Source organism: Marmota marmota, unplaced genomic scaffold (assembly GCF_001458135.2).
Source record: "Marmota marmota marmota unplaced genomic scaffold, marMar, whole genome shotgun sequence".
NCBI lineage: Eukaryota > Metazoa > Chordata > Mammalia > Rodentia > Sciuridae > Marmota > Marmota marmota.
In genome coordinates this window covers 4,012,560-4,039,249 of record NW_026000171.1, presented here as the reverse complement: position 1 = coordinate 4,039,249, position 26,690 = coordinate 4,012,560, and the positions used below count along the sequence as shown (strand labels likewise).

The window sequence follows — 26,690 nt, the reverse complement described above, 5'->3', positions numbered from 1 at the left end:
GAGAGAGAGAGAGAGAGAGAGAGAGAGAGAGAGAGAGAGAGAGAGAGATCTCCACTTGCTGAATACAAATATGTCACTCAAAGCCATGCCCCAATTCCCCTCTCCTCCAGCCATACCCTACCACTTCATTTACCACTCAGTTAATCCCTATGGAGGATTAATTCACTGATTGTGTTAAGCCTCTTACAACCCAATCATTTCTCCTCTGAGCCTTCCTGTATCATTTCACACTTGAGCTTTTGGGGGACACCTCACATCCAAACCATAACACCCAGAGTCCTTTCTGGCCCATTTTACACGACATCAAATAGGTTGCTGCTTGTGCTGGCTATCCTTGGGAGATGGTGGTACCCACTGGCCTGAGCCCTGTGTCCTTAATGACTGTGGGGCACATGGTGCTGGCTTCGTTTCCATAGTGTGGCTCACACTCCCAGACCCAGGTAAGATTCGTCTCCAAGACACCCTCCTGGTTAACCCAGGCTCCTCTGACTTTTTGTGGACTTCATAGCTTTTCAGTGCTTATATTTATATAGTTTATAAAAGAAATTATAAACTAGCATACAGAAACCCCAGTGCAGAAAACAAACACATTCTTTATGAAGTGATTCACCAAAGGTTTCTTTTCAGAACAGAAATACCCTGTGACATCTGACCTGAGGGTGGTTAGTTCTATATCCTGTTTCTCCCAACAGCTCCAAAAGATGGTTTCTCAGAATGTATAATGAAGGGACTGGGAGCTCCGCCAGGCTGACCCTTCATTTTGCAGGTGAGGCTGTGGAGGCTCAGAGAGGGGAAGTGACTTGTCTGAGTTTTCACAGCTAATTGGTGTCCCTGTAAGCAGCAGAAACCAGGCGAGGATGCATTACTCTCTTGGCTGTTAGCCACAAATGTCAGGAACCCCCAACATTCCCACTGTGGCAACTCATTCATTAACTGATTGAAATTTCTTTCTCAGTGCTAATCATATTGCTGATTTCATCGACATTTGGCAACACCAAATATTCACCACCTGTGTACAATTTGGTAGCTCTTCTACTTAAAAACCTTCTAGAACTTTTATGAGTTTTGAGAGGGAAACTTAAATTTTAATATTTTGAGATTTGCTAGATAAAGTCCATGTTTACCCAAATTATACTTAATCGTTTTGTAGGCATAGATCATATCATATCCCTATCTTTTTATTGATATTCATTTCTTTTCTTCTGATTCTCTTTCAAGTGGAAGCAGAGTCTCAAAGAATCAGAATTTGGAAGACAAGAAGGACCACTGGAACCTGATAGAACTCTTCTCTAGTACTGGTGAAGTTACCTTCCTCCTGAAATTTAAAAAAGAACAAACTGAGATAGTGTCCCTGTAGTATAATTTTATGTTCCAAAATTATTTGGGTGTGTTTTCATGGAGACAGCTAATACATAACATGTTAATCTGCAACCCTATTTGGGTTGTCTTTTTGCTAAGACTGACCACTGTTAGAAGACAAGGACACCGTCTCCCTCCGTAATATGGACACTGACGGCAGCACACAGAGGCACATAGTGAATGTTTACTCAACCAATGGACTAAGGGAGTGGATGCAGCTCATTGAGTGAGGCTCATTCTTTAGGCAAAGAAGGAGCAAGGGATAAATAACATGCAACTTCCAGAAAGAGCAACAAGGATACCATTCCGGTAAAGAATAGAAAAGACTAGTTTCCGGCTAGCATCTGCCAAAGTTGGTCAGGAAGGAGGACAGCAATGATGATCATTTCTCAGAAAATGTTTCTGTTCAGGCACGGATGCAATTGGCCTGGGAAACAAAGCCATGCCGAGGAGCAGAGGCCAGGGGTCTTGCTGACCACCCTCCCTTTCCCTTACTTCAGCTTTCTCCCCCTCTCCCCACTCCTGCTAGTTAGCAGGGGACCCTGGAGTGTGATTCAGAGTCCACCAGTCTCTGGAACTCAGGAAGGACTCGAATTGTCAAGACGAGAGGAAAAAGAGGCCACATCCAGAGGCTTTGACGGCTGTACTGCAAAACCTGACTGGTTATAAATTCTTGCTAATGAAGAGAATCAGGAGTTATGGAAAAGTAGAAACTTCAGAAATCACACATACAAAACTTTGAGACCACTTTTAAAAAGCCTTAGAAGATACTCTGAAGCACACATTTGCCAATGTGAAGTTTTCAACAGAATCAATAGGATGGAACCTGTGTATGAGGAACAATTTATTTTGACTCATGGTGTCAGAGGTTTCAGCCCATGGTGGGCCCATTCACTTTGGGGCCCACAGTGAAGCAGAACATCATGGCAGTGGGAGCATGTGGCAAGGAGGCTGCTCACTTCAGGGTGGCCAGGAAGCAGAGAGAGAGAGGTCACTCTTCAAGAGTTTGCCTCCAACTAGGCTCTACCTACTAATGTTTGATGGCCCCCAACTGCAGAGAGCAGTGATCTAAATCATGGCCTGACTTTCATGGCTGCAGTTGTGCTGGGAGCTGCCTGAGGAAAGGTGCAGGTCAAGATGCCCCAGTAGTTATGGTAACACCAGCTAGGAGAGGCTGCATGTATGGCTCTATCAGTTGAGGCCTTGAGTTCAGCACCTTCTCCCAGGGATAGAGAATTTTGAGCAAAACAAGGTGACCCTAATGTCTCTGGAGTCCTGTGTCCTTCAGATTGCTTGCTTTGCTGAAACATACTAACAATGAAACTTTTAATGATAAAACCTGTATAATAAACTTGCTGAGCTAGCTCTGAGTTAGCCAAGCCTCACCAGGGCTTGGCCACCCACCTGGCCCTAGCTTTTTCTCCCTATGTGTGTCTGTTTGTCTTTTCTTTATCCTCCATAGCCGAGCATCCGGTATCTCCTTAACTAATGGCTGTTCATCTGAGAGATGAGAAGGTTGCAGCACCCAAATGCTCCATTAGCTGGGCACCGAACCTTTAGGACAGGCTTTTGGGAGATATTTAAATCATAATGGAGGCCAACAAAGAGGACCAGTTAATTTAAAGTGAATAAAAGAGGGATTTTGTTGGTGTTGGGTTAGCATGGGCTGTTCTCAGTTTTGATTGTTCAGTGAGCTGTGTTGACTTCTGTATATTTGATAATTTCTGAGAGATTCTGTCATTCTGGTCATTTTAAAAACAGTCAGGCATAAAAACCCTGTAATAATCTGGACTAATTATGAAGAAAGTCTTAAATACTGAACTAATTTATTGTGAACACACTTGACTGAAACCTTTGGCATTTGGGGTGGAATCGTTTTATTAGCTGAGAGGGGAAATGCTGAACTCTTCCAGATTTTTTTGTATTGATAAAATCATGATTAGTCCCAAATTCTTCCCTCCTGTCTACATTCAGAGGACTTGAGGAAATGAAGGGTAACATTTAGCCTGAGGCCGCAGAGAGGGGAAAGGAGTGAAATGGCAGGAGAGTTCCAGCATTCCCTTGAGTTCAAAAAGGAAGTTGAAGCTCATTATGAGGTAATTATGGGGACTAGCGGGGGCAGCGCCAGCACACTGCCTTATGGCTCACATGTGGGAACCAGATGTACTTCTTGTGAGATCTGAAAAGCAGTATTGTCCCTGCATAGTCAGAAGTGACCTCAAGTTGGTGTGTCCCTTCTGGGCCTCCGTTTTCTTATCTGCAAAATGAGGGAACTGGCGGAGATCATTTGTTCTCTACCAAGACTGTGCATTAGATCACCTGGGCAATTGCAAAATAGAACAAAGCTCAGGCTGCACCTCAGGTGAATGATTCAGAAATGACTGTAGATTCAGAATCCAGAAATGATTCAGGTAGTCTCCAGGCATATTTTGATATATTGAAAGAGCCCCTGCTATGGTTTGGATCTTAAATGTCCCCCAGTGGCCCCTGTGTTGGAGGTTTGATTCCCCAGATTGGCACTAACAGAAGGTGGCGGAACCTCTAAGAGGTGGGGCCTAGTGCGAGGTCCTCAGGTCACTGGGGGCGTGTCCTTGAAGTGGATTGTGAGACTCTGGTCCCTTCTTTCTCCCTTTAGTGTCTGGTTATGATGTAAGTGACCTTGCTCTACTGTTCGTCCCCATCATCATGTCCTGCTTCCCCACTGGCACAGAAGCAATAGGGCCAACTGGCTATGGACAGGAACCTTGTAAACTGTGAGCCAAAATAAGCCTTTCCTTTGATGAGTTAATTATCTCAGGTGTTCGGCAGGGTGATGGAAAGCTGCTGGCACAACTTCACAGGTGATTCGAATGTGCAGCTAAGGCCGACACCCAGACTCAGATGACTTTTGTGGTCTCATATGAGAAGGTTCACTTTTCAGTGCTTTGACTATTGGACACCTTAAGTATATGCATTACAAGTCTCCTTTCCAGTTTGTAAGAGACCACTGCAGGATACCTGAGGAATTGTGCTTACTTTATCATTGATGACAGTCAAGGGTGTCCCCCCTTATTTTTTTAAAGATTTGGGGGGTCCTAATTTTGGCTGGGGGCCAGCTTGCCATCTTCAGTCTTTTTCATATGGCAGTATACACATGAATGTGCCTCTTGTGACTCTGGGAAGTAGTTTGGACAGAAATTCATAATCAGTTTTTTAAAGGTTGGGTCATCTGGTTAATCAGGTAATCAAGGAACTCTCAGAAATAATTCCCTAGCCCATTCAATCATTCATCTGCCCAAACTATTTACCACATGTCTGCCTTTTATACAAGGCACTTAAAATTTTTTTTGTAGTTTTAGGTGGACAGCATGCATGTTTTACATGTTTGTTTTTATGTGGTGCTAAGGATCAAACCCAGTGCCTCACACATGCTAGGCAAGTGCTCTACCACTGAGCCACAGCCACAGCCCTCCAAGGCACTTTATATAAAACTGTTTTTGTAAAGACCAACTTTCTGAGCTCTCTCGAGCTGCTGTCAGATTTACTGAGCAGCAACCACCAAGCTTCAGTGCTGGGGTAGCTTTTCTCCTGCTCTGATAGTGTCAGTGTTTGCCTGTCAAGATAGCCAGGGTCCACCTCTGAACCCACATGGGCTTTACTGCCTCTGGAGTGTCAGAATAGGAGCAGCCAAAGTTATCACTTGAACTGTGATTGATATACATTGCCTTATTTAATCCTCCCAACCACTTGCAATCAGGCTGTTATTGCTATGAACTGAATGTTTGTACGCCCCCCCCCCACCGCCCCGCATGTATTGAAATCCTGGTCTGCAATGTGATGGTGTTTGAAGATAGGGTGATATCAGGTTGTGAGGGTGGAGCCCCCAGCACAAGATTAATTCCTTTTATAAAAAGAGAAGGGGACACAAGAATTCTCTGTGGACATAACGAGGAAGAGAGTCCTTGCTAAGAACCCGACCATGCTGGCATTCTGGTTCCAGGTTTCCAGCCTCCAGAATTCTGAAAGAAACAAATTTCTGTTGTTAAGTCACTCTGTCTACAGGATTTTGATGTGAGCCAGGCAAGGTGCCTATTATTTTTATAAGTGGGAAAAACCAACACTTAGACTTAATGAACTTGTCCAAAGCCATCTAGTTAAAAGCAAGAGTTGGAATGCCAAGCAGGACTCTCTGGCGTTCCATACTTGAGTGATTTGCCACATCCCAGAATTTTTTCCCAGATCCCCTATGCTGCCTCCCATCCAAGCCTGCTTCCCTGTCAGGAGCAAGTTCGAGTCTCAGGTGTGCCAAGAAGCCTCCTCCAAACGCACAAGCCCAGCCTGTACTTCCCTCCAGTGCTACCCGCTGGACAGGGATCTCACTCAGCTCTGAACCTCTCCTTAGGCACTCCTCAATCTCTATATCAGTGATTGACTTTTCATGTCTTGTTTCCATAAATGTATTGTAAACCCCTCCAGGGTTTGGACTTAGCTTTCGACTTCCTTTCAGCGTGCCCAGCTCAAAGCTAGACTCACACGGAGACCTCATGTATGTTTTAGATTGATTGAATAAATAGATTGATAAATCTTCTAAGTTCCTGCTTCCAGAGAGAATCAAAACATCAAACACTCCAACACTCACTCAATTGTGGGTTTTTGTTTGTTTGTTTTTTTGTACCAAGGATTTAACCCAGGGGCTCTTAACCACTAAGCTACATCCCCAGCCCTTTTAATTTTTTTATTTTAGCAATTGCTTGCTAAATTGCTTAGAGCCTCACTAAGTTGCTGAGGCTGGCTTTGAACTTGCAATCCTTCTGCCTCAGCCTCCCAAATTGCTGGGGTTATGGGTGTAGGCCACCACATCTGGCTTCAATTGATTAATTTGACATGTTTATTGAATACTTACTAAGTGGACAGATAAGCACACTCTAAATACTCTAAGAATTTTATCTTTTCCAATTGTTTTTAAGTGCCTCCCAAATGTACTTTCCCACTGTATAAACCAAAGAAGACTTGTTTCCTGACACTCTGGTTTCTATCAAAAATGAGGTCTTGGCAGGCTAGAGGTGTAGTTCAGTGGTAGAGTGCTTGCCTAGTAAGCAGGAGGCTCTGTGTTCTCTGGGCTTTGTGGCCCAGCATCACAAAAAGAAATACGAAGTGAGATCTTAGTAAACTGCATAAATGAATTGAAGAGAAACATGTCAAAATGGAGAGACTCTGGGAAGTGAAGCAAATTTCACAATCATATGGCCAATAAATATCAATAAATATCAAGGCTGAGACAAAATATGAATCTCCTAACAAAGCTTAAACCTGTTTTTTTTTCTGTACAATTCAGTTTGAAGTGTTTCCACTCTGAGTGGGAATTAGCTGATCAGGGCTTTTAAGATGTGGATTTTGCTGGGATTGGGGTCTGACTTATTTTAGTGTCTCTGCAGGCCTTGGACAACAGAGGCACCTCACTCTGAGTTTCCACTCTCACCAAGGAAAGAACAAGAAAAAGGACTCTTTCTAATGGGATTTCATGTCCCCCCTCACCCCGCTGTGTTGGTGCTGAAGTTGGAACTCAGGGCTTTGTCCACGTGGACAAGGGCTCTACCACTGAGCCGGACCTCCCACCCCGCAGCAAAACCTCTGTCTGTCCTGCTGTGGCCGTGAGTGCTTGTACGTGTAGGAATGCTCATGGTGCCAGGAAATGGGCATGATGTGAAGGAGTCAGAAGAACAAGGATCTGGTTGCAACTTTTGTTGGTAGTGAGATGTGATGTGGCTAAATCACTTAAATGTCATTTATCTCTGCAAAAATGATGGATTGGATTAGATTGATTGTAAGGTGATCCTAAGCGCTATACCTTTAATTCAGGTAGCAAATTATTATTGCTATCATCTCTCATGCTCAATTTTCTTGAATGAGATAAAATATAAATTGCTTTCTATAGTGTAGGATATATGCAAAAAGACTTATGATGCTACTTATGTTAGTTAGCATCACTGGTCTGGACTTGTCCAAATGCCCAAAGGGGTTGTAATGAAAGCCACGGATTGGCTGTTCTTTGTGTGCCTGGCGTTGTTCTAAGCACTTTCGATGTATTTACCTTTCCCTGCACATTCATACCACAACTCTATGGGCAGCTACTAATGACCTCACTGTGTTACAGATAGGGAAACTGCATCTCAGAGAAGTGACCTGACTTGCCGCTAGGAAGGTCAGGCCGCTAGGAAGTGGTAAAGACAGGGTTTGGGCCAGGTGGTCTGTCTCTCGGGCTTGGCCTCCAGCCCATGTATGCATTGGCCCCTCCCTGGGTGCAGGGACTGTGCACTATTCTCTGTAGCATCCCCCTTCACCCAGAAAACAACCAAGATGGACTGAACTGAATAGAAAAAGATGCTGGCCGTGGGTGAACATTTTTGCTTGAGAAACTTCCAGAGCGTGAGGCCCAGGCAGCTGTAAGCAACATCCTGAAAGATCTAACAGCAGAGCAGGTGTTCTGGGAATGCTCAGCCATGAGAGGAGATTTAGGCTTGTTGACCCTGTAGGTTTTTTCCAGCCTAAGGATTCAATGTTCTGCCTGATTCCTAGAACTGTTATTTGGCTGAAAGAGAAATGCTTACGATAAGTCACAGCACGGGACCAAAGGTGACAGGAATCGGGCTGATGTTTATCTTGTGGGCCAGCCAGCAGCAGGCGACCATGCAGTGTGTAGGGCTCTCCCCAGCAGCTTCCTGTCCAATCACTCAGAGCTACTGTAAGGGGAGGGGAGAAGCAGGCGGTGGAGGAAGGGCCCTCCCTCCAGGGTTCCCTGGAGAAAAGCCAAAAGGGTCTCAGGAGGCTTAGATGAGAGCTTTCGAGGCATTGGCTGCCTGAACTAGAAAACGTGGAGTTCCACTTACTCAATGCCCAGAATGCAGAGCTGCCTGAGCAGTAGGCATTGTTTGAGCCCACTCACTCAAAAACAAACAAAAAACTTTGTTGTTTAAATCTCTTAACAAATAAAAAAAGGCCTCTATGTAATTCATTCAGATCATTCAATTTCCAACTACTTTTCTAGCTAATCCTATGTATTCCCAGTATGTCCATCTATTCATTTATTCTTTCATTGCAATTTTTTAAGTGAGCACCTATTTTGTGTCAGTCAATGGGTTTGAGGTTGGAGATATAAAGATAATTACATTCAGTCCCTGCCCTCAAAGCAACAGCAGGTCAGAAAATCTGTCGAGGGCACAGGTGATTATAGTGCAGTGTGAGAAATGGGTGCAGAGAATGCAGGGGGCCCAGACTGGAGGCCTTGAGAACAGAAGACTTCCCATTGGGAATGACATTGGAGCTGCAATTGTGAAGAGTACATTGGGAAGGAAAGAATATTCTAGAAGGGGCATGATGTTGGGGGATGGTGAGTTCCATGTGAATAGTGCTTGGGAATGGATATTGAAAGCCTCCAAGGGTAACATGTGAAGGGCTTGCAAAAGCAGATTAGCTTTGTGTTATGGTTTGGTTGTGAGGTGTCCCCAAAAGCTCATGTGTGAGACAGTGCAAGGTTTGGAGGAACAATGATTGGATCATAGCCTTAACCTGATGGGATTAACTGAGTGGTGGCTGGAGGAGGTGGTTCATGGGGGTGCGTGGCTTTGGGAGGTATATATATTGGTATCTGGCTAGTGCACTCTCTCTGTCTCCTGATGGTCATGTGAGCTGCTTCCTTTGGCCACAGTCTTCCATCATGATGTACAACCTCACCTTGAGCCCTGAGGAATGGAGCTGGCCTTCTATGGACGGAGAACTCTGAAACCGTGAGTCCCCAAATAAACCTCCTCCTCCACAAGTGTGCTGGTTGGGTCATTTGGTCACAGTAGCTAGGACACTTTGTGAGGGAGTTTAGATCTCACTCTATAGATGTGGCCTGGTGGCAGCCTGAGGTGAACTGCATGGGAACAGTGGAGAAGTCTGGGAGAAGAGTTAAGCAATGATTGCCACCATCCCAAATGTCCCCATCGGGGCCTGAAGAGGCACAGCAGGGCACTGTGGAATGATGATCACAGGATGCCTGACACAGGGCAGGTGCTTTCTCCTCGGTGGCTCTTATTATCATGGAAAGAAGAGGAGGAGTCGTGGGTGTCCGCCTTCAGAAACCAAGCGGGTGGTGGTGTCATTAGCAAGAAGAGAGCAATACAAGAGGAGTGGCCAGTTTAGAAGGTGCAGGGCAGAATGGAGGGTACAGGACTGGCTCCTTATACTGAAGAAGGCCGAGAGGAGGCCCATTCCCCTGGGTTCCACACCATGTAGACACTCTCCTGCCACAGGGCATTTGCACAGACTTGTTCTCACTCATTCCAGTTACTATTGCTGCCAAACAAATGATCCTCAAATTTAGTGACTTCAAGCAAGACATCATTTTATTACATCTCACAGGTCCTGGGGTAGCTCAGGTTCTTACTGAGGGTTTCTCATGTGGTGGCAGTCAGGGAATGGCTGGGGCTGCAGACACCTTACAGGCTTCCTCACCTTTCTGGTGGTCAATTCTGGTTGTGAGCTGGACCTCCACGAGGCTGTTGGCCAGAACACCTACTCGTGGACTCTTCATGCAGCTTGGGCTTCCCCACAGCATGGTGGCTGAGTTTCAGGAGGCGGCATCCCAGAAGTCCCAAGTGGAAGCTGTATTGCTGTTTAAGAAACAGCCTTGAAAGCCACCTTGAGTCACTTCAAGTAGAAAGAGTAAATATCACAGGGGAGGAATATTTTTTTGAAGGGGAGGGGGATTAGGGATTGAACTCAGGGGCACTCAACCACTGAGCCACATCCCCCAGCCCTATTTTGTATTTTATTTAGAGACAGGGTCTCACTGAGTTGCTTAGGGCCTCGCTGTTGCTGAGGCTGGCTTTAAACTTGGGATCCTCCTACCTCAACCTCCCAAGGTCCTTGGCTTGTAGGCATGCACCACTGTGCCTGGCTCAGGAGGAATGCTAATGTCACATGATAGCAAGAGCTTGTGACATGGGAGATACTGTTATAGACATTTTGGAAAACACAGCTACTCCACCACCTGGAATCTCTCCCCTCCCCCAACCAATAGCCAACCCCCCTCCTCAGGGATGTCTTCTTCCACACTTCCAGCTGCTCAGGAGACCCTAGTGTGGCCAGCTGCCTCTTTGTGAGGACATATTTTGGGTACATGATTTGGGTGTACATGCCTCTCATCTCCTTCATTAGCCAGCCAGTCCCTTCTTGAGAGAGGAATTCTGATTGTTAGTGTTCAGTCTTGTATCCCCAGTATGTAGCATAGTCCTTGCCAGGTATTAGGAATTAAGAGTGTTTGAGAGAGAGAGAGAGAGAGAGAGAGAGACACACACACACACACACACACACACACACACACACACGCACACGCACACACACATACATACATACACACTTTCACACATTCAGGGACAGGGAGGGAAGAAGGGAGGAAGACCAATGAGCAATAATTCTAGATGCTGGGCAGTTTAGGATTTGGATTCTAGGCCTTGGTCCCCTATCTGAGCTGTGGGGTGTGGGTGGCTTGGCCATGGTGAAGTGGTGGCTCATTGGACCAGCCGGCCCTGGAGTGGGCTTTGTAAACCTCTACCCAGTGCTTCTTGTTCATTTAGCTTCTTGGTCAGAGACACACAAATGACTCTACGGACAGGTAAAGAGGAGGCTGCCAGAAGGCCCGAATGCACAGAGGACATAGTGTTACCGCTGTTGACCGGTGACCAGTCCTTGCTTCCCCGATGTTGAAGAATAACACCAGAAAAGCACACGCAGAGGCAAGGTCAGAGTAGAGATTAGAAGTTTATTAAAGGACAGCAGAAAAGACTTCTCCCGGAGGAAGAAGGGGACCCAAGAGGTGGAATCCGTGGAAGTGCGGTTGTTTCCCCTTTTTATAGTTTTGGTGATGGAATGTAGGTGGGAAGGCCCGAGGGGTGGGACACAGGTGGGCCAAAGAAGTAATCTGGTCAGGAAGGACTTCTGAGTCAGCACCTTTTTGCTGGGGGCTGTTCATTAACATTTCTTTGAGGTGGACTTTGGCCTAGGGCCTTTTCGGGACTTCATTAACATTCCATGAGTTGTCCTGTGTTTTCCCTGAGTCATTCTCCGCATGGTCTCCATTTTAGATTTCACTCCATATTAGACCCGATTTACCTAACTACACTGACTACCTAACTTTAAATCTGGCTTCAATAGCACCAATCATGGTGGCCATGGGGGTAGCAGGGATTCCTGGTGGAAGTGAGCCCATCCACACAGTTCAATGGGGTCTCTCCCTATCACCCTTTCAGAAAGAGTTCCCCATGCATGGGATGTACCCAAATGCAGGCCGTATCTGCCTGACAGGACGCTAGCTTTCAAGAGTGGGGAGACGCCAGGACTGGCCCTGGTAGCTGTGGGGGGGGGGTGGCTGGACTGATTGTCAGAGAGGTTCTGGAGAAAGGGGAGATGGCAGAGTAACTGGCAAGGCCAGCAGGACCAAAAACAGGCTTTGAAGAGCCATATTGGGGGTCTGACATAAAAGGAAAAATCAGACTGCCTATTGTATTCATTCAAAACGGACATTTTGTATTATGCACTACTATGCATTTAATTTTTATTTTAAAATTTTTTACCAAAATGTTATTTATATTGATTATATGACACCCCCTTAAATTTTGTCCTCAAAGGTGAAATTTCTCACTCTCCTTCGCTCATCCGGCCTTGACCACTGGGTGTCTCCTGTGGACTCATTCTTCTGGCCCTGAATTGTGAGCCCTGGGGCTAGACCAGGCCCACCCTGAAACCTGGGCAAAGCCCCCACAGGCAAGGTCAGTCAGTGATAGAGGTCCATTCAGATAGAGGTCCATTCAGGAGGTCTCCCTGTGAAAACCTCCAACACTCCAGTAGCCACCATGGTCCCTTTGCCTGGGAAATACCTTCCATGCACGCTCTGCTGAGGACCTGCTCCTTGAGCCAGATGTCAGCTATGGACACTGCACACAGAAGAGTCAGGAGGCTGCCCAGAGTGGCTAAGAATTCCAGGGCCCCCACGTGCCCTGTCTTACTGTTCTCATCCATTACTTAAGCAAATAATTCCTGTAAACTTGGATGAGGCTAGGGTAAGTGGAATCTGTCACTTCCCAGTGATAGCAAAGGTATGTCAAGGTATTTAGGGTGGCTCCTTAAATCTGCACTGTAGAGGTGGTGATGTTCCTTTCAGAGGAGGTAAGAAGCTCAGGGAAACCAGCTGCTCTCCTGCCAGCTGGGTGTGGAGCTGAGATACAGACTTATGACTCACCCTGCTTACACCGATTACGATAATCAACGTAAATAACATTTACCTCTGTACGATGGGTTATGGGGGAAAGAAGAGGAGAAGGCAAGAAGTTTCCAAAGGGCATGAAAGGGGCTTTGGGATTGGCTGGCAGGTAAAACACCAGACACCGTGGGATTCCACACGGATCTTGGTATGTCTCAGACAGTGACAGTGCATGGGAACATACTTATACTGAAACATTATCCTTTGTTTATCTGAAATCTTCACTGGGTGTTCTCCATGATTGTTTGCCAGATCTGGGAACCCTACATGGGAGAATGGAAAGACACATGGCCTGGGAGTTTGAGGATCCTGAAAATAAACTTTATGATGTTATGCTCGAATTTGGGACCCCCAAAAGACCACCAGAGACCAAGATGGATGTAAACAGCAAAGAGGTGTTTATTGCGAGCTAGCTCCGTCCTCCGCGCGCACACAGCAACTGGTGACTATGAGAGGTCCCGAGCCCAGGGTTTACAGCAGTTTTATACACTCTTTGGAGAAGGCAGGGACTTCACATACATCATAGCATCTCTTAGCAAATCATCACACACCTCGGGAAAATCATAAAACAACTCTAAAACCTGATTAGCACATTCACTGGCGGGAACAAGTTGTAGGGGTGATTGGTTAGTACAAGAGGGGGATTCATTTGAACTGATTAGTTTAAGCCACGAGGGGAGTACGAGCTGAACTACATGGTTTCCAAACACCATAAACTACTGGGAGGGTCATCTGGCATCCCAGGTATTTCCCTGTCTCATGCTGATTGGTGGCTGCTAGGGGGTTGCTATGGATCCCCACCTAGCCTGACTGAGTCAGGGACACCTGGCGCAGCAGATCTCTCCTGTTATTTGTAGATAAACAACTCAGCAGGGTGGGAATGTGCCTAGGAGTGCTCTGTGGGTCTTTCCAAGGACAAATGTCTTGCCCCCTTCCTTGGACAGGCTTTGCTCTGAGGTAGAGGCTGGTTTTTCAATGAAATCCAAAGTATGTCAATAAGCTAAGTGTGCATCTCCCAATGCTGTGTGTGGGAGGGGATGCTACCTGTTCCAGGAAGGAGGGTTTGGTTGGTGGGAGGGTTTGGTTGGAGGAAAGGAGAGAGAAGCTTGCTGATTCAGTTTGCTGGGACAACGTGGATCGAGGACATTATGCTAAGTGAAATAAAACAGAAAAATACATGATTCTGCCTATATGAGGTGCTTCGACTAGGCAGTTTCACAGAGACAGAACATGGAATGGCGGTTACCTGGGGTAGGGTTGGGGTGAGGGAAATGGGGTGTTACTATTTACTGGGTGCAGAGCTTTAGTCAGGGATAATGAACCAGTCGTGGGGAAACATAGTGATGATGGTTACACGCTTCGTGTGTACTCGATGCCGCTAGACTGTTGCAGTTGCAGTGTTGTGTTGCTACAATATAATACCTGAGGCAGCTAACTTATACAGAAAAACAGGTTTTTTTAGCTCACAGTTTTGGAGGTTCCAAGTCCAAGATCAGGCAAAGTGGAGAGGCCCCCTTTGTTCCATCTCTGGACAGGGTGGCGGATGGCAGCACATCAGAGGGACCGTGTATGGGGCAAACAGTCCCATCTCAAATGGCAGCAGAGAGAACGAGGTCATATGGGGCCAGGCTTGCTCCTCTTATAACAATCCCCTATCAAAATGGTCACACGCCCTAATGACCTTAAGGACTTCCTGTTAAAGTTCACCTCCCAAAGCTTCCGCCACTTCCCAACAGCACCCCCATGTGGACCAAGACTTCAATCACGACGGGCCCGCTGGGAACACTCCACCCACACCCAAACCATAGGCCTGTTGGCCTGAGCCTTGTCCCAACTACTTAGGCGATTGAGATAGGGGAACCACTTGAGCCCAGGAGTTTGAGGCCAGCCTGGATAACATATCAAGACTCCTTCTATTAAAAAAAAAAAAAAAGTATATTTTATCACAATTACAAAAAGAAAAAAAAGAAAAGAAATTCAGTCTAAGGCCCCATAAAGAGCTCCAGAGTAATGTCAGCCAGCTCACATCCGGGTTGGCCCAGGCATAAAGAATATGGAAACCTAGGCAAAACTCAGGCTTTCCTTTGCTGCTGCATGTCCAGGCTGTAGGGACAAGGAGTCGGTGCCAGCCAGGATGGAGAGACGGACAAGTGCCTCAGTTGAGGTCACACTGTGGGCAGAGCCTCTGGGAGCCTGAGCCTCCCAGCCTCCATTCAGGGCTCATTCCTCTGCCTTACAGGGAGAGGAACATAGCCCTCCACCCCTGCCACAATGAGCTAATCACCAAAAAGAGCTTGTAGCACTTCTCAGAAAGATGGTCTATAAATACAGCATCTCCTTGCAAACCAGGATGCCAGGGGTGAGGGGCAGAACACCAGAGGGATCCTGGGGGACGAAGGGTCCCAGGGCACTTAAATTTAGCCCAGGCAACTCAGCTCAGGTCACTGGCTGCCACAGCCCTGTGCATCATCCCCAGGAAGAACCATCTAGAGAACATCATTTTTGCTTTGTGATTTGGGAACTTCCCCCATACCCAAAAGCAGCACAGGAGGGTCATGGATTAATATGGGGTTTTGGAGACAGAGCATGAATTGTGATTGGCAGCTGCTCGGCAGCCTCCCTGCTTCTTGCTTAGGTGCCCGGGCTTTGCTAAATTCAGACCAGACAGAGTTAGCTGCTATTCAGACGGACCTTACAAGGCAGCTGCCAGGCTGGGGAGGCACGGGGCAAATACTTCAGTGACAGTTCTCAATCTGCTGTGGTCAAAGATCTCCAGGGGCTTCTGCAAGCTTTGGTTTCACTAGTTAAATGAGCTAACATGGTAACTCTCTCCCCTGTCACCCAAACTATCTATCTATCTATCTATCTATCTATCTATCTATCTATCTATCAGCACTGGTGATTGAACCCAGGCTTTCTATCTCTGAACTCTATCCCCAGACTTTTAATTTAATTTGATTTAGAGACAGGGTCTCACCAAGTTGCCCAGGCTGGCTTCAAAGTAGGGATCCTTCTGCCTGACTATGAACTCCAGTTGCTAGGATTTCAGGTGTGTACCTTCATGCCCAGCTCTCAAACAGCACTTTTAATAAGAAATATTTCATAATGGCATTTTTACTAGTTAAAGTGAAACTCACGATTGATAGAACTTGCCTACATATATCATTTTTTAAAAGTCAATAAGATGCCTTAACTGTAGGAGAAATAACAGGAAAGTAACTTAAAATATTCTATATTTCAGTGTCTAAACACCTAGACATAGCTTTATTAAAAGATAGTGGAGTATTAGAACTCTTGTATCTAGTTACACCAAACACACAAACACATCTGGATTTAAGAGGAGCAAGAAAATGCTTAGCTGAAAATTATGTGCCTTTTTGATACTTGAAATGAGAGTTAACTAATTAGGTGGATGTGTTTGTGTGTGTGTGTGTGTGTGTGTGTAGAGACAGAGAGAGGAAACAGGAGAGAGGAGACAGCTGCCGTGGGTGTGGGGGCTTCTGTAGTTTTCCTGATAACTTGTTGCCACCATTGGCATTAACATGGCGTGATTTCCAAAATGGTGAGCTCTTCAAGAGTTTCAAACAAAACAAAATACAGTCTTCTCTGGATTTATACCCTAGAAGGAGAGTTCAATGCATCGCAAACTGATAGAGAAAATGCCTTCTATTTTATGTAAAGCAGAGTTTGATTCTAGGCTCAGAATTATAAGCAGGTGTTAACACCTACACGACATTTGGGCAGAATAATTCTTTATACTGGAGGACTGTCCTGCATTCATCTGCAACCTCTGTTCATTGATGACAGTGGTGTCCCCAATCGTTGTGGCATCCTCCCAAAGTGCCAAAAGGCTCCACTGAGAACCACTGATTGACAGGTCTGAAAGTGCCTGGCACTTAGAGAAACATCCCCCTCTTCTCCCTTCCTTTCCCTTCCTTTCTGCTCTCTGTTTGCTTCTATTATAAAAGAACAGTCTTTTTTTTTTTTTTTAACCATGTGGAGCTGAGGAAAAATCAAGTCCAAGGGAGGGAATTCTGGGGGACAGCCTCCAAGATCTCACTAAGAACCCATCATCAGAAGGGACCCTTGCAAGAATTCATTATCATTCTTCCTCCAGACTGATTTACCCTTCTCAAACCTCCTTCCAGAACATCATCTCATTGGAATCTCACACTGATTCTGTGTGGTAGGCAGGTAAGGGATATAAACTGCATTAAAAAGGTGAAGCCCAAAGAGCCTGTGTGACTTGCTTACCAGGACTGGTCTCCGTCCTGCCCTGTGGGTGTCTTTGCCAGTGGTCCCGGATGTTGATTGCTGTGTGTGAACCAAAGGATGAGTCCGCTCTGTTAGAGTGAGCGCTCTCAGTGGGCAGACTCCCGCGCATGCGCGCTCGCTCTCCCTCCATCTCTTATACACTGTTCTTCACAATCACTTGCCCAGAAATTTGTGGAAAATAATTATTTATTTAATTGGTGAATTAGAAGTTTTCTTGTTTCCAATATTTTATCCTCCTCACGGGATTCTCCTCTTAAAATAGTATTCCAGCTTATGTTTTTTTGTTTTTGTTTTTGTTTGGTACTGGGAATTGAAGCCAGGGGCACCTAACAACTAAGCCGCATTCCCAGCCCTTTAAAAATATGTTTTATTTACAGACAGAGTCTCTCTGAGTTGCTTAGGGATTCTTAAATTGCTAAGGTTGGCTTTGAACTCATGATCCTCCTGCTTTAGCCTCCAGGGCCGCTGGGATTTTACAGGTGTCCATCATGCTATTTTATGGCAAAATCTGCACCAGTTCATCACTATCTACAAGATAAGTTTGAACTCCTTAGCTTGGCATTCAAGACCTGTCATCAACTTGCAACCCCTGCACACCCATCCATTCTGTCCACATTCTAAAACACCTGCCTGCCTTCGCATGAGCAACTAACGTTGATCCAACACTTATGAAAGGATTTATGAGATAGGCACTATTATTATCTCCATTGTCATGGAAGAGGAAACTGAAGCTTAGATAACTTCCTATGACCATGCAGCTCTTGAGTGGCACACCCAAGACTTGACTCCCACCTGCCTGCCTCCCAGGTCCTTACTCTAACCCTCCCACTAAGTCCAACTCACTTTATATTTTGATACCTGGACTGGGGTCTGTACTCAGGCTCTTTAGCTTAGAATGTCCATTCTTCCTCTTTCTGTGAAGAGGAAGAAGTGTCCTTCTTGCAGTTCCAGCTTATCCTTGTAGACCCAGCTCCCTTCTTCAATGAGTCACTTTTTCTTCTGCAACTTCAAATGTATTCTAACTAGCCGGTAATTCCAGCTACTTGGGAGGCTGAGGCAGGAGGATCACAAGCTTGAGGCAAGCCTGGGCCACTTAGTGAAATCCTGTCTCAAAATCAATTTTAAATGGCTGAAGATGGAGTTCAGGGTTAAAGAGATTCCCTAGCATATGCAAGGTCCTGGGTTCAATCCCCAATAGAGCAAAAGCAAACTTCAAATGTATTCTGATTTAAAGAGGCTCGTCTTGGAAGGTGGTTGTCCATGCGGCTTGGTGACCTCTCTCCAAGCAAGAACTCTGATCTACTCATTTTTAAAATCAGCATCTAAGTCGGGAGTACTGATTGGTATCCAGTGGATCTTTCTTGGAATCTAGTGATGAAGTCATTATTAGCAAGGAAATAACCACAAGGGGGCAGCACTACAGCTCTCCTAAGGGGTTGCCCTCATGGTTCCCTCTGGGAGACAGGTGTGGCAGGCTGGACACCTTTTTTGGCTGAAACAACTATCCTAAGAGACAGAGGAACCAAGGTAGAATAATAGAAATATGTTTAGTAAAAATAAATAAATAAGCAACAATGTGAAGCATAGGAGGAAAATTAAAAGAAAGTCATAGAAAGAACAATTTGGGGGAAACTTGAAGTTCTACACAAGTTTGGATAACAGGAAATATAGCTTTTCCTGCTGCCTATTATTTATTCTTCTTTATAAAACATTTACATCTTTAGTTTTCAAAGCATAATTTTATTAGACAGCCAAGAAACACATAACATTTTATAATATAATACGATATATATAAATAGCTGTGTTATTAAGGAAAATGTACATTTATGTCTATTAAGAGGGTTAAAAATAATTCATACTGTTTTCTATTACTCTCTCCCCAAATTGGTTGCCTATTTTCCTCCTTCATCCCCCTAACTGCTGTTTATGGGTTTAAAATTTTCAGGTCTAGAATTATGGGTCAGGGCCTTGAATTGTAGCTCAGTGGTACAGCACTTGCCTCCCATGTGTGAGGCACTGGGTTCTATCCTCAGCACCACATAAATAAACAAAATAAAGGTATTGTGTCCATCGACAGCTAAAAAATTTAAAAACAAAAAAAGAATTATGGTTCATTTTTTTTACTCATTTATTGTTGTTTTGTCACAATTCCCTCTAGTTAAAAATAAATAGAAACTCATAGAAATTTCAACTATTGTATTTTCCTTTAGCTATTGGAGTTCAGAGGGAATTCACAGATAAACCTGGAGAGAGATGGAGCAGGGCTGAATGGACAACGATGGAGAAGGGCCATAGAACACGGGGTAGGGGCATCATGGACCTACACTCAAGAGTCTCCCCTATATCAAGGCTCAGACAAGAAGATTTCAGAGGTGATTTGATTTTCGTGGAGGAAGATGTGTTAAGGGACTTTTGGGAGGGATTGGAATACCTTCACAAGCCAAGAGAGGGACTTCAGTTAGATTCCATGCAGGGCTTTGCATGTGTCCTGGAGTTTGATTGACACAGAGGGTGGCTGTGTGACTCTCACCTGGAAAATTCCAAGACTGGAGAGGTGTGTCTCCTGCTGCCTCAGACTTGAGAGTGAAGGGCAGCTTGCTGCTGCTCTGGGCTCAGTCTTCATTCCTGGAGTCTGTGGGAGCCAGGCTTTTCTGCATGTCCCAGGGACTTTGTGTGGGCCATGTATGAGAGAAAGGGGGATTGAGACCCTCTTCAGTACCTGCCTAGAGAGGTAGCTGGATGTGCAGGGAGAAGCTGCAGGCAGACTCCTGGCTTTCTAAGGGCCGGGAAAGGAGTAGGCAAAAGCCCCCATGGGAGATGAACGCATGAGGTCTGGTGTTACAGCCATCAAGTCTCCAGAGATGCAGGGTCTCTGAAAAATCTAAAGCAGCTCCTAAGAAGAGAGAGTCATTTTAAGTCATTTAGTTGGCCCAGAGAACACAAAGCCATCTTATCACAGGCTCCCTCAGGTGAGAACTTCTCTACTCACCTTTCCTCCTGGCCTCCCTTCTGCAGCCTCAACAGGCAGACACAGTATTAGGGAGGATGGAAGGAGATGATTGAGCAAGAAATAAGAGAGTGACCATGACCTTCCTTTCATCCCTGCTGGAGTGGAGAGGGAAAATATCTTACCTTTGAATGAAGACCCAAGTGTAGATTATTCTGTGACCTATATTTATAATTTATAAATTGCCACTGTGTTTTGCAACTTGAAATGACCCTATGTCTTTGCAATTATCTATGAGTGTCCAGATTATTCTTGAGAATTCCCAAGCTTTCATTCAGAGACACTAAGTTGACTGAGCAAATTTAAAAGGAGTCATGAGAGAGAAGCTTTTTATTGCTTTACAATAAAATCCCTCAGCTGTGCTTGGTCTACATACTAAATTTGTTTGATACATAACAGACTGAAGGGAAACAGCAACATTTTAGCAGCACTCTTGGCTAGTGGGATTATAAGTGATGAGATTATTTTTAAATTTATGGTTGTTTCAGTCAGCCTTCTATTGCTGTGACAAAATACCCGAAGTCAATCAGTTTAAAGGAGAAAAGGTTTACTTTGATTGACAGTTTCAGAGGTTTCCGTCCATGGTTGCTTGGCCCCATTGCTTTTGGTACTGTGGTGAGGCAGAAAATCATGATGGAAGCACATGGAAGCAGAGGAGTTCTGATTCACTTCATGGTAGCAGAAAGCAAAGTTAGAGACAGAGGGAAAGGGCCAGGGCCAGTTACCCCCTTCCAGGGCATGTCCCCAGAGACCTAACTTCCATGAGGCCGCACTCCTAAAGGTTCTACCACCTCCCAATAGTACCACAGATCGAGGACCAAGCCTTCAATACATGGGCTTTTGGGGGACATTTAAGATCCAAAACATAACACTGGGTTTTCTATATCTTCTGCCGTGAACATGTTTCAATGTTATAATCTTAAGGAAAGGAAAACAGACAGCATGCTTTGACAGTGGAATGATGACATTAAGATTACAGGTAAGAGTGATACCAGCTAAAGTTCTGAAGAGACGTTTTACTTGCCTGGGATGGAGGTGGGATGGGGCCTGGAGGTGGAGAACATGGCTTGGACAGTGAGGAAGAAGAGGGAGAGCCTGGTGGGGTGTCGGCCTCGCTTCCTTTCTCCCCAGTCACTGCTGCTGCACTGGCTCTTACGATTTCTCACCTTCCAACTCGGTGTTCTGGACAGATCTCCATAACCCTCTGCCTCATCACGTTTCCAGCATGACTTTGGGGGATTTGACAGTGGCATCTGAAGCTTCTCTCCCCCGCCTTTACTTCCCTGCCTGGGGCTTCAACGAGAAGTTCTTCCATCCAAGAATTTCAGTCCAAATCAGGTGGGTGCTCTCCCAGAGCAGGATTTCTCAACCTTGGCATCATTGGTATTTAGGGCCAAATAACTCTTTTTGCTAGAGGATGGTCAGCCATATCCCTAGCTGATCCCCACTAAATGCCATTAGCCCCCCACACTCCTTATCCCTGCCATGATGACAAAAAAATGACATAGACAAATGTCCCTTAGATGGCCACATCAACCAGGTGACTCACGTACTCAAAAGAATAGGGCCTCCAATTTAGGGCTTCTTGTGAAGATTTGATAAATATGTCCACTACTGGTTCAGGCTTCCCCAGAGGGCAGTGGGGCACTGTTCTGGATGGAATGTTTATATCCCCCACTCCCAGATTCATACGTGGAAGCCTTCACCCCTCATGCAACCGTAAATGGAAACAGGCTGTTATGGAGGAGATTAAGGTTAAAGGAGGCCATTAGGGCAGAGCCCTAATCCTCTAAGATCATGACCTTATAAGACAAGGAAGAGACACCACAGCATATGCCCTCTCTCTTTTGCACACAGAGGAAAGACTGTTAAGGACATAGTGAGTTTGTGGCTGTCTTGAAGCCAGCAAGAGAGGCCTCACCCGAAACCCACAGGTCTTGATCTTAGGTGCCCAGCCTTCAAGAACTACAAGAAAATCAGTGTCTGCTGTTTCGTCACCCCAGCCCTGTTCCTTGTTCCAGCAGCCCAAACTCCTTCTAGGAGAGAGGCAACCACCTGTGGCCCCTGAAAACAAGTACTCTTACTTCAGGGGATATTTGTCAGGCCTGTTGGATGGAGGGATCCCCCCAGAACCAGAAGGCAGGGCTGGTAAAAATAACAATGATTAATTATTGAGATTTACAATGAACACTTCAGGTGGCTAGCCTCGAGAACCCTCTGCCCACAGAGCTGGGCCTCCCAAATGGCCATGGTCATCAACTTCCCTCCTCTCTTTCAGGGAAACCTCCATAATAATGTTCAACAAATGAAATATCTTGTTGTTTGATTCTTAAAAAACTAAGCACTACCTGGCATGCGCGGGGCACTGGGTTCGATCCTCAGCACCACATACAAATAAAATAAAGATGTTGTGTCCACCGAAAACTGAAAAATAAATATTAAAAAATTCTCTCTCTCTCTCTCTCGAAAAAAAAAAAAACTAAGCACTAAACTCTTTTTTTTTTTGGCGGGGGGGAGTTCCGAAGTTTTATGTTGAAATATCTTTTAAAAATAAGCCCTTATTTCTTAATGAACACCTTGTCAACTGGCGGTTGTTATGGTTTGAACCTGGAATATGCCCCACAGTTTCTTGTGATGAAGGCTTTGTCCCCAGAGCAGCAATGTTCATTGATGAGAATTTGGGGAAGTGATTGGATTTTGATGGCTCTGACCTCATCAAAGGATGGATCTATTGGTAGATGAATCATTTGAATGGACTGTTGGGAGACGGTGTAACTAAAGCAGGTGGGGCCTGGCTGTAGGAAGTGGGTCACTGGGGGCATGCCCTTGGGGACTATAGCTTGTCCTGGGCTCCTTTTCCCCTCTCTCTGCTTCCTGGTCACCATCAGCTGAGCAGCTTTCCTCTGCCACCTCTTCCACCAAGATGTTCTGTCTCACCTCCGATTCAGAAAAATGAGCCAAATGACCAAGAACTGAAACCATCAGCTAAAATAAACTTTTCCTCCTTTAGGTTGTTTATGTCAGGTATTTGGTTACAGCAATGAAAAGCTGAATAATACAGAGGTGTTTGAGTTTTCATTCTGAGAATGGCTTCCTGTTGCATTCTAAGCCAGGATAATATAGTGTGACCACTCAGGCTTCTCTCCACTCTTCTGTCATTACTCTATCCAGTCGCCATCTTACCCAGCCTGGAACACACCAATGGAAACTGCCTGATTGTCCTGCCTGCCCACAGGCTCATCCCTCCAAGTTATTTAGCATGGGACGGTTCCAATGACCTTTCTAAAACTCCTGTCTGGTCCTGTTAACTTCTTAAACTCACCAGGGGCCTCTCATTGTTCTTAGATTAAAATTCAAGCTCCTCAGAAAAAGAAAATAGGCACCAGACATCACATATTATATGATTCTTTTTTATGAAATACCTGGAAAAGGTAAAATGTGGAGATAGAAAGTAGATTGGTGGTTGCTTGGGGCAAACAAGGGGAGGTGGGGGATTACGATTAAATGTGCATGAAGGATCATGGTGGAGTAACAAAAATGTTTGTGATGGTTTACACAACTTAGTAATTTAGTAATTTTACTCAAAACATTTGATAAAGTTTATGAGATGGGATATTTTTTAACTCAAGCACCTTAACCTCACTTACCAGATGCTCCATGGCAGTTGCTCACCACCCATCTCAAGCCCCATCTTGCCCAGCTCTCTGCACCCTGTACCTGCAATAATGGCCCCGATTTAGATCCTTGAAGGTACCATGTTCTCCCCCCTCCCTTCAGCAACACCTTCAAACACCTGCTGTGTTCCTCTCTCAGAGCATTCCTCCTCCCCTGCCTCAGCCTTAACTTACTACCCCAAACCTGCCTGACACCCTTCAGAGCTCATTTTTCTCTGGGATGGAGTCTCTTACCCACCTAGATAAGGTTAGGACCCTGTTCTTGAGCTTCCTCTTTGATGCCATTCACCACACTTTGCTGTAATTATCTATCTTCCTTGTCAGACTATGAGGCCATATATCATTAGTCACAGTGATATTCCAAGGGCTCAGCATGGTTGCTGGCACACTGGAGGAGTTTAGAAATATGAATTGCATGAATAAATACAGGAATGAGATGCAGAGGCCAAAGGACCAGGCAGCTCTTCCAAGAGCACATAGATTTATTCAGAACCCATTTTGCTCAGCTCAAGGCACATGTTCGTCTACCCCAGAAGTGGCAGGAGGAGGCAGAGAGGTATGTAGAAATAGGACTGGCCAGAGCAGGAACATGGCAGAGAGGTCACAGGTCTGATGACCGGAGATTCAAGAAGGAATATGTAAAGGGAGGGGGAGTTACTTAAGTTCCTTGATCTTCTTCTTCATTTAACCTGTGAAAAGATTTTATAATTTATAAAGGCTCTCCTAGCTCAAATGTTCTCTATTTCCAGGCTTCCCACTAGATAGTGCTTTTCATGGTCAGAATTGCTGAGTGTGCATGTTATTCATGGGGACTCCTGGGCCCCACATATGATCGATCCAAGGCCTCTGGAGTGGGCCTTAGAAATCTACTGATAACATGCTCTTGGTGATTTTTTTAAGAGGGTGGAGACTGTGTCTACTTTGTTCAGTCATGTATCCCCCAAACCTAGCCCAATTTGGGAATGAGGGGATCAGAGTATTTCTCAATGAATGAATGAATAAATGAACAAATGAATGATGAATGAATTCTATTGGTAAAGAAATACATATTTCTGACTCTTAACAAGGCAGAGGGGCAGAGGGATTCGGCCTCCCTGGGGCCTTGAGTTGCTTCCTTCCTCCTTCTCTGCCAGATTCCCCACTTGTAAGGTAGGACTGGTAGTCTAAGTGAACCCCGCAACTTCTGCCTGCCTTCATAATCAACACCACTAGGGGGTCTATGCTTTCTGTTTTCCCTGTCCATGCCTCCTCAAGATAGGGAAGAGAATTAAGATAAAAATCAATCACAATCCAGAAATTTGTTGTCAGTTTTAATAGGAGGGGTGGAGTGAAACAATTTAGAGAAACGTATAAAAAGACCTTTTACTTTTTGCTGGAACATGATATGGTTTGTGCATAGCACATACATATTAAAAAATAGAAGCATCACATTTCACAAGCACATGACTGAACAGCTTCTGGGTTTTCCTATCCGCTGTACCCAAGTTTAAGGACAGCTTTGCACCGGGACCCAGCCTGAGGTACTTAACGATGTACAGAAAGAGAAAAACCACATCAAAACACAGCTGTTTGGGGCTGGAATTTCAGTAGTTCAATGAGGTATACAAGAATGGTTCTATGTTGGCTATCCACATGCTGCACTAGATTCAGGATCCAACTGGGGCATACTCACGTCCTTCTCCAGCTCTGGGAAGAGGAATCGTCCACTCAGGTGTAAGCACATAGTATTTGTATATGTCCTTTGGGCCTTGTCCTGAACCTCCCTATCTTTGGGGCCTTTGGGGGCAGTGACATAGGGGATGGCTGGTTCCTGTAGGTAAGGAAGGAAGGAGCAACTACCACAGACCCACTGGGCAGACTGAGAGTGGCAAGTGGCAGAGAAAACCTTCTCAGTGACAGCTGGCCCAGAGTCTTTGGGGAAAAGCAGAGGCATAGAGAGATGTAGGAGTTTTCTAGTTTGTGGCCACATAAAAAGTAGAAGAGAATAAAGGGAAGAGGGGACATTTGGTGTTTTGGGGGCCAACAACTCATGTGGTAGCTACCTTTGCCCCAGTGACTGTGGCATAATACAGCAAAGGCCATGAATGTCAGACACTGGGAGAAAGAGAAATGACATGTCCTCCTTCCCTCAGGACTTACATAGAATGAGCACTTGAAGGATCTGAGGTCTTAGCATAGAAAAGGGCCCAAAGCCTGCAAAGAAAGAGAATTTCAAAATGTTCAGGATAGTACTTGGGACAGGAGTGAATTTCAAGCCTGGATTGTTGGTGTGGGGAGAAGACGATATGTCTAAAAAGGAGAAATGTTTTTATCCTGAATCAGATAACAAGAGAAAATGTTCTTTGTCTTTGTTAAGCCATTAGAATATCCCTGACCAAGGACTTGAATATATGTGTGAGAGTGTGTGTGTGTGTGTGTGTGTGTGTGTGTTGGAGGTATTGTGGGACATGGTGGTAGAGGGGAAAGCTGTGGAAGATAATGATAAGGTATTAATTTCAAAATCATATGCGGTTTTTCAAGGGAGTTTCAAAAATGTTTAGAAAGTGGGAAAAAGAAAAGATATTAAAAGGCTTTGAATGATTACACAGACCTAATCAACAACTTGAACAAAACATTTAGAATTTTCTGGTTTCCTAGGAGGTCCATCCATTGCCCTGGAGAGGATGGAGATTTTATAAGGGTCCTGTGACTCCCTACTTGCTTTGGAGCTAAACTCCTCCTAGCTGAGAAGTCCATCTTCAAGTGTTTGTAGATATGCTCTTCTCTTCATTATCATTTGCTCTTGGAGAGGGTATAAGTCAGCCTCTTGGCTCTTGGAACCCAAAGTTTGCATGGAGCTGCCAGAGAAGGTTCAGGATAGAAGAGAGTCCAATTAGCTACAAAACTCTATAAACCAGGTCCATTTGCTCAGGATTTGGGGGAGGGATGACCCAAATCATTCTTAGAACATCCTCAGTGAGAAAGTTGGGCTCACTCTATTCCCCTGCCTATCGTAACATCTGCCACAGTCTTTTGAATCCAATGGGGCTGACAGCTGAGTCTGGGACTCAGTGGACATTTGACCAGGTACAAACCAACTCTCCACACTTTGTGC

The 26,690-nt window shown here is 45.2% G+C and overlaps 1 long non-coding RNA gene across 1 annotated transcript in view; it reads left to right on the top strand.

The window, feature by feature from the left end:
* LOC125611885 overlaps positions 1-2,786 on the top strand; it is a 7,781-nt gene extending 4,995 nt beyond the window's left edge. The window contains exon 3 of the long non-coding RNA XR_007342122.1: positions 1,219-2,786. This is a non-coding gene — a long non-coding RNA (uncharacterized LOC125611885). The remainder of the gene's footprint in view (positions 1-1,218) is intronic.
* The last annotated feature ends 23,904 nt before the right edge of the window (positions 2,787-26,690 follow it).